Below are 9,176 nucleotides of genomic sequence, written 5' to 3'. Positions count from 1 at the left end.
GCCATCCATTCATTCTAGGAATGCACCGCAGTTTATCCGTTATGCAGGTGCTGGATACTGGAGTCGCTTCTGCTTTCGGGTTATTGTGAATAAAGCTGCTGTGGATATTCTTGCTGGACCTTTTAGTGAACATATACACTCAATATTTTGAGGTATATACTTAGGAAGAGCACATTATGAGCCATAGCTGAGTGCTCTTAATATATCCATTTTAACACCGTCGGTGATTAATTTTTGCCCTTCTAATTCCCAGGGTGTTACCCTAGCTGCCACTAAGCTGAGAGTGCCTCCTTTTCTTCTCCCCGGGGAGCGTCCCTTCTCCTCCAAAGGCCAGCAGGAATGAGGATCGCTGGCAGCAAGAGGGCCCTGGCGCGCGTTGCAAAGCTCCCTTGGAGGGTTTCGAAGTGGGCCCTGCTTGATTTCCCCTGAGTGGGGTTGGTGGTATATCAGGGGATCCTCAGAATATGCCACAGGGAGAAAGCAGACTCGCCTTCCTAGGGGGGGAAAGCAGGAAAGAAGGAATGTTTGGTTTTCTTCAGCTGAACTGGTGATGGAGAAACCCCAGATTGGGCAAAAGGCAAGAAACCATCAAAGTGATTGCCTTTTTTTTTTCTCTCTAGTGAGAGCACCTTGTCAAGGCAGGTAGAGGGATTTAAGGAGCTCTGGCCACGTGGCTATGATTGTTTTTCTATGTGAAGGAACAGAAACCCCAGGCTGGGCTCACTTCGCTCTGTGCCCCACCCTTACACATCGGGGCACTCGGCAGAAGCTACCACGGAATTAGGGTAGACGGCCCTGCCTATAGCCGATACCTTTCATAATAATCTTACCTTTTTATGAAAAAACCTGCAGACTGTTTGCCTGAAGGGCAACAGATGTGACTGATTGACTGACTCTCACCTTCTTGCCTGTCCAGATTCATTTTAATATATAGTTGTTTTGAACTTTAAATAATAGCTCCCACAAATCTCACGGGACTTGGTGGGAAAGGGCACATTTATCCTCATTGCTGGTCCCTGCCTGAGAAGTTATTAATGACCCTTTCTCTTTTTCCCATGAAACTCTTTGAGAGTTCGTGTGTGCTAGGTCGCTGGCTTGAAAGGTAGGGGGCAGGCTGCGGGGAGGTCCGGAAGGGATGTGGCGGGCACCCTTGGACTTTCTTGGGGGAATTGTACTTTTTTTAGAACCTCATTTTTAGGAGACTCCAGAGGTAAGCATGATAAGGTTGTGTTGACGTTGGTGTGGAAATCGACTCACTATCAGCACTTAGGCTGACAGCTCAGACTTCATCACTGTGTTTCAACTGTGATCTAGAAAGCAGGCTGTGGGTGAATAGCAAGCAGTCCAGAGAAATGCCCTAGCCCCGAAAATTTTACTCCCAACGCGGCCCAAAGGCATAAACAACATCCCGGAGGTTGCTAGCGGGACTTGACTTACCTCAGAGTCAGGAGGCAAAGCTGCTGGTGGCCTGGAACATGAGACCTGAGAGAGTACTATGTAAAGGGCATTTTTAAAAATCCGGTTTTCTCATTGGTTTATATTACGATTTCCGAGCCATCGTGACTTCATTTTTGGAAATTCTCCATTGGCAGTGATGCCCAGGACTTTGGCTCTATGTCTCCTTCTACTCTTAGTTGCAGGAAAATTGTTACATTAAGGAATCCCTGTTTTGAAAGTTTCAAGATTTCTTAAAATTCATTTGCTGGTCTCAGCATTTTTAATTGACGTGTAATTAAAATAGTGTTATATCAGCTTCAGGTGTACAACCTAGCATTTCAACAATTCTATACAATACTCTGTGCTCACCACAGTAAGTGGAGTAACCAGTAAGCCTTGCAATTTATTTTTAAATTTAAAATTTGAACAAGACTAGAGATTGCCTATCCTTATACGTACCTTTGTAGTCAGGTCCCATACCCCCAAAGCACCTGTGTCCCCCAAATATCTTCCCAATTCTTACACTCAGAATCCAGAAGTGAACATTTGGAAGATTAATAAGCAATTCTTACTCCCAAAGGTCTATATGGTTAACATAAAGTTATTTTGGGGGGTATTGTGACAAAGGTCATTGATCATCTGAATCCTTGTTTTAGTTGATTCAACAGCAATGATGTCACAGTCTCTCCCCTCCCACCACCATTTTTATTCCTATGAGAGCATGTCTTCCTTATAGTAGTGAAGGCGTGGAGACACTAGAATCAGGAAGATAAATAGAAATTAGAGAAGCCTCAAACCAAATCACAATTTCCTGTATAACAAGGATCTTATGGCATACAGATTCGTTTAAACTCATAGAAGCTGAGAGTAGGATGGTGGTTTCCAAGGGCTAGGGAGAGGGGAAATGGGGAGTTGCTGCTCAATGGGTATAAAGTTTCAGTTAAGCAAGACAAATAAGTTCTAGAGATATCAGTATAATATCATGCTTATAGACAACAATACTGTACTGTTCGCTTATAATTTGTTAGGAGGGCTGATCTCACATTTTATGTTCTTACCACAATAAAAACAGAATGAAGATTGCTGAGAAGATTAAAATTCTTAATTCAGAACAGTTTCATGGACTAAGGGTTGTTCTGGGGCAAACAGCCAGGTTTTGGACTTCCTGTCTCTTCCTCGTAAGAAGGCCCAGCACAGATCTCTGACAAAGAAGGGTCGGAGTCTCTTTTGAGATGAACTGCTATTATAGCAAAGGAACTGGGTGGGTATAGAATCACATGTAATAATTTATCTTCAAGTGGCTTGGCTACTCTGTATTTATCCATTGATCATCTGTGTACCGGTAGACAGGCAATGGGTATTTCCATGATTAATTTGCATGAACCGGTACTCATACGCAGAGTTAGGAATTCCGGCTTTGTAATGTAAGCACATTCTGGTATTTTCAGCTGTCATGGACACTGGGTTTGGAAGATCATGACTCTTGGAAGCCTTAGTACCTTCATCTACTAAATGAAAAGAATACCTACCTTCTGAAGATACCAGCTTAGATTTCTTGCATGTTCTAATGGGCCAGCATGCATGTCCTGTAACCAAAAGCTCAGCATAGCCTGCTTCTTGAGCAAGAAAATAGAACTTCACACCCTCTTTCTCTTAGCTCACCTCCACTTGTTCTGCTAAAGAAACTCTGGGACCACAAAGAATTTAACTCACTGGAATTTAAAGAATAGAGCCCGTGCTTGCCCATTTCCACGATTCAGTTTTCATTTTTAAAAAATCGGAAATGCGGGGCGCCTGGGTGGCTCAGTCGTTAAGCGTCTGCCTTCGGCTCAGGTCATGATCCCAGGGTCCTGGGATCGAGCCCCGCATCGGGCTCCCTGCTCCACAGGAAGCCTGCTTCTCCCTCCCCCACTCCCCCTGCCTGTGTTCCCTCTCTTGCTGTCTCTCTCTCTCTCTGTCAAATAAATAAATAAATAAAATCTTTTAAAAAAATCGGAAATGCCTAATGCAGACTGAATTTATTGAACCGTATTTCTGGGAGACAAAGGGGGCGAAAGGAAGAAGTGCCCCCCCAAAGGTATCCTCTTCTGAATGTTCAGCCACCTTCTCACCTCCCTCAACAATCCCCTGCTATTTGCTTTATGGCTTAACAAATGCATAAGGCCATATTCTGTTTACTGCCTTCAGCAGTTTGAGCGATCCATGTGGCTTCCTCCCCTGGAGGAATCGCACAGATAAATTATTGCATACAATTACATAAAATAAATTTAAACTGGATAGGGTGAGTTGCAGGCAGGCTAGTCTTTCTGAGTGTTTCTACTGAGTTAATCCCTGGTGAAGAGGGAAAATCGCTGCATATAAATGAGATCTTGCTGCTGTCTAAACCAGCTGATAAATGATACCATCTGCTGGAAAAGAATTCTCAATGCCCTCGCCACTCCCCCCACCCACTTACAAGAATAGCCATTCTCCATTCATTATGCACTGGCTTCCATATTCGAGGAGGCTGTTGGGCTGGGGTGCGGTGGGAGGCTGTCACCTTACCCCAGTGGTAGAGGGTTCTAGCCGATTGACTTAACACTCTAAACCTGGTTCTCCAGGTGGCCAAACAGCCCATATTTTCAGGACACTGATCATTCCTAGGGTTCAGCCTGTGGCCTACATCAGTGTTCTCAAACTTGGCTGCACATCAGCATCCTCTGGGGAGCTTTCACTCAGGTGATTCCAAAGCACGGCCAAGTTTGGAAACCAGTGGCCGAAATTAGTACTTCTCAAATTTCTGTGAATACGAATCCCCTGGAGATCCTGTTAAAATGCAGATTCCAATTCCGATTTGGGGCAGGGCCTAAGATGCTGTATGTGTAACACGCTCCCGGCGAAGCCCTCCCACTGCTGATCTAGGCCACATTTTGTGTAGCTCATTCTTCTCAGGAGCGTCACGATCTAACTCGGTGCTTTTCAAACTTTCTTCTTAAAGCTATGAAGCCCTTTCTTCAAATCCAAGCTCACAACATGTAGAGCTGGTGTGGTTCTGCAGGGGGAGGGCCAGAACTCATCCACAAAGCTAATCGGCCAGGTGCATAGGATGCACACTCCTTGATGCGCACACACGCGCGTGCACACACACACACACACTGTCACGTCTTTTGCATGAAGTTAACTCTTCTTTGCAAGGTGAGAAGTTTGATTAGATAATAATTGAATTTCTGGATGTGTCTTCAGGGTTCTTATTTGGGGGAGGTTTTCAGCCTTGCGTACATAGCCATAAATGGTTGGCTTCCACACATACACACAGCCCCCTGGAGCACCCTGCCCGACCCAAAGCTTCAGGGCTCTTCCAGCCCACATCGAAATGAACCCAGAGGAGATCGTGTCAGAGCTTGACTGCCCATTCTCAGAAACAAATTCAAACACAGAGCAAAAGCTGGACCGTTTAAGGCCATCAATGCCACCCACTTTCATGTTCTTTCTAAAACAGATCACTAATTTTCTTCATTCATTCATTGATCATCTGCCTGCTTCCATAAAAATATAAGTTGCACGAGGGCAAAGGTCTGCTCTGTCTTGTCTCCAGTGTAGCCCCATATTCAGAACTGTGCCTGGCACATCGTAGGTGTTCAATAAATACCTATGAAATGATTGCATAAATAAAGGCCACCAAAAATTCTCATTCCTCTTAATCCAAACCAGACTGATCTGGACATTCCCTTGATTTGCTGTCCAAGTCAGCCTCACCAATACCACCACGCTGGGCTTCTATTCTTTCAGCCCTGTGGTTGTTGACAGCTGAACTGTACAGATCTGTAGCTCCAAAGAAATATGTGAGCCGGCTAAATGAAGATGGAAGTCACTGGCGTATACATGGCCACTGAAGCAACAGTGATGGATAAAACTGCCCAGGAGGAGAGTGTGCAGATGGCCCAGGCTTGAGCTCTCACGAACTGAGTCTTTACTTTTTTTAAAGATTTTATTTACTTATTTTGACAGAGAGAGAGAGACACAGCGAGAGAGGGAACACAAGGCGGGGGGGTGGGAGAGGCAGAAGCAGACTCCCCACTGAGCAGGGAGCCCGATGAGGGACTCGATCCCAGGACTCTGGGATCATGACCTGAGCCGAAGGCAGATGCTTAACTGACTGAGCCACCCAGACGCCCTGGATTCAATCTTTAAAAAAGAAAATTATTGGGGTGCCTGGGTGGCTCAGTCGGTTAAGCGTCTGCCTTCAGCTCAGGTCATGATCTTAAAGTCCTGGGATCGAGTCCCGCATCAGGCTCTTTGCTCAGGGAGGAGTCTGCTTCTCCCTCTCCCTCTGTGCTCACTTGCTCTTTCTCTCAAATAAATAATAAAAAAAATTATTCTCCATGCTTTGGTGTACCTCCCCAACATGCCCTACTCCACTGCATACAAACATGCACAACCAGACTATCACAAATTCCTTCAACCCTAACATGATTTCTAGATGCTTACTATTCTGAAGAGTACTTTCGACATATTCATCTATCAGTTTATCAATGTCCTCTTAAAAATGTATTTTTTTTTGCCACCAAAGAAATTACAAATAGAACCAGTATCAACCCCACTGCTCCATTCCTTCAACTGTAGCAAGCATCATTTAAAAGAATCCTCATGAAGTAAAGGTAATGGAAGAAGGGGTTAAAAATCAAATACCAAGTCATTTACTTTTAATGATTTCTCTTCAGGGTTATTTTGCCAAGAGGTGTGTGGCAGTACAGAAATGAGATAATTACTAGATTTTTTTTTCAAAAGAGCGTAGACATGAACAAATTAGAAAATCTTCCAAGATAATGAAAAATAGCTCTAATATTTGGAAACTTACAGCAACATTTGATTTTGCTGACCGTCAGAAATTCTAACTCCTGAAGAAAAATATTTGAGGAAGTGGTGCCAAAAAAAGAAAAAAAAAAAGCAAGCCTTGGCTAGTCATGAAAAAATGAATGGAAAACACCAAGATCAATGACGGTGGTGTGTAAACTTACTTGTACAAAAGTCCTCTTCCTCAGTTTAGTTACTATTCTCTGTTAACTGGGTGTGTCATTCAGTAAGTCCCAAAGGGAAGCAAATCTAGCTGTGGCAGGCAGCCTCTAAGATGGCCCCCAGTGATCCTAGCTGGCTGGTATTCACACTTTCGAGTCATCCCTTCCTTTTCCGCATGGACTAGACTTATTCACTGACTTCCAACAAACAGTTTTAGAGAAGTGATGGCATGTCACTTCTGAGGTTAGGTTATAAGAAAGTGGCTTCCAGGGGCGCCTGGGTGGCTCAGTCGTTAAGCGTCTGCCTTCGGCTCAGGTCATGATCCCGGGATCCTGGGATCAAGCCCTGCATCGGGCTCCCCGCTCAGCAGGAAGCCTGCTTCTCCCTCTCCCACTCCCCCTGCTTGTGTTCCCTCTCACGCTGTGTCTCTCTGTCTCAAATAAATAAATAAAATCTTAAAAAAAAAAAAAAGAAAGTGGTTTCTGTCTTAAACATTCTCTCTCACTCCCTCTCTCTTGGATCTCTGATCCTGGGGCAAGCCAGCTGCGAAGTTCCCCTATGGAGGGGCAGGGCAACCCTATGGAAAGGCCCCTGTGGTGAGGGCCCAAAGCCTGTCAATGATCACCTGAATGAGGCCAGAAGTGGACTTCCCTCCCCCAAGCTGAGCCTTTCAAGGAGGTCGCAGTCCCAACCAATGGCTTAACTGCAACTTCATGAGAGACCTTGAGAACCAGAGGCACCCAGCTAAGCCACACCTGGATTCCTGAGCCACAGAAACTGTGATAGTAAGTGTTTGTTTTTTTAATTTTAAATTGCTAAGTGATGGGGTAATTTTTCATAAAGCAATAGGTGACTAATACATCTGTATTCACGAAGATGTTATATTGACCTTTTACAATCAACTGTACAAACCTAAATTATTCCAGTAAAAAAAATTAGTAGCTTGCATGATCTGCTATATACGTGGAAATTAATCAACACTGCTTGAAGACATTTTCTTCTTCGCATGTCCCATGGTCTAAATCCAGTAAGTCTTCTATTACTGTTCTTTGAATTAAATTCTATTACTCCATGGAAACATCACACAATGGATCAAAAGGGTCCAAGAACAGATAAAGGAATTCCTCCTAGCCCTGGCAGCTCTCTGCAGCAAACAGTACTGGGTAATAGGTCAAACTTGCTGTGCATACATAGAGTGTTAGCCTATTTATACAGTCTATCTTGAAGGTTCTATTAGGAGACAGAAGCCACCACTTTTCCTCCTCTAAGAAACAAAAATCTCAGGATTCTAACTATAACTCTAAATAAGAATCCGCGTTGGGTCATACCAGTACTACTCAAGACATGAAGAGTTATTTATATTGAGGACAGTGAGAGAAACTATGACAAATCCAGGAGATAAGAATAGTAATACATTAAATGGAAAACAAGCCATGAGGCAAAAATAGAATGCCATAGAATTCTAGAGATAAAACAACAAATAGGACTCAAGGAACAACTAAAATAAACTAAGAAAATATATGTACATAAGACCAGTTAAGCTCCTGGCACATAGTTTAAGGACTTAGAGTTCATTCATTCGTTATTTATGAAGTAATTTGAGAACCTAGAAAGTTCTTCTTTGCCAGTCACTGTGGGGCTATAAAGGCAGTATTGACATTGTCCTTGCCCTCAAGAACACTATTAAAAGATCCTAACCAACTGTGAGTGAAATTATTTGCACATGAAACAATTAGAGAACAAGGAGGCAACATGTAATACATTGCAAATACTAGAATATGGGTCCTGGCAACATGAAAAACTGAAAAACAAATGAAGCCATACACACTAGGCAGAACCTCAAAGAGTGGATAAAAGTATGTTTAAGAATTAACTATACATCTAAAGACAAAAAGATGAATCACCAAGAGAAACAAAGAAGCTTAAAGCTAGAGCAACAGGCTCATGGGTTGTGTTCCATCAGTGACCGGGGTAGAGGGGGTGGTGGGATATTGGACCTAGAATACTCTTCAATGCCTTGAGAACTGAACCCTTACAAAGGGTCAAGAGACATATTCTTGGGCCCACACTGAGCAATGTTCTGTATCTCATGACCCTGCATAAATCCAGTAAAGGGGAAAGTAGAAAAAAACCTACAGAAGTAACAAGGATGTACAGGTGTGGAGTCTAAATTTATAGTACCTATGTTGTATATGATTCCTCAAGCTGAGAAGCTAATGTAAAATCTGGTTCTGGATCAACAAAACTTCTGGGTGCCTGGCTAAACAAATGCAAAATCTCTCCACAGGAACAATTCTATAACCCAGATAGCATGGTACTACCACAGAAAAACCAATCCACTCTCTAAATATAATGTAGTATCCTGGATTGGATCCTGGAACAGAAAAAAAGACATTGGAGGAAAAACTGGTGAAATGTAAACATAATCTGGAGTTTAGTTAATAGTTATGTACCAGAGTTGGTTTGTTAGTTTTGACAAATGTACAAGGGTAATATAAAGTGTTAACATCAGGGGGACTGGCAGGAAATCTCTGTATTGTCATTGCAACTTCTGCATAAATCTAAAATTCATTCAAAATAAGAAGGTATTTTTAAATCCTCCCTGAAGCTTACAAAAACTAAAAACACAAGAAAACAATCTACCATGAATGACAGTAAATGCAATGTCCAAGAGGATTAGCACTCACAAACTTTAGATATTAGAGTATCTGAAGGAAAGGATAAAGACAGTTGAGGATTAGTAG

Source organism: Phoca vitulina, unplaced genomic scaffold (genome assembly GCF_004348235.1).
Source record: "Phoca vitulina isolate PV1807 unplaced genomic scaffold, GSC_HSeal_1.0 scaffold35, whole genome shotgun sequence".
In the NCBI taxonomy this organism is placed as follows: Eukaryota; Metazoa; Chordata; class Mammalia; order Carnivora; family Phocidae; genus Phoca; species Phoca vitulina.
The sequence above is the reverse complement of the archived record's forward strand: the minus strand, read 5'-3'. Positions refer to the sequence as shown.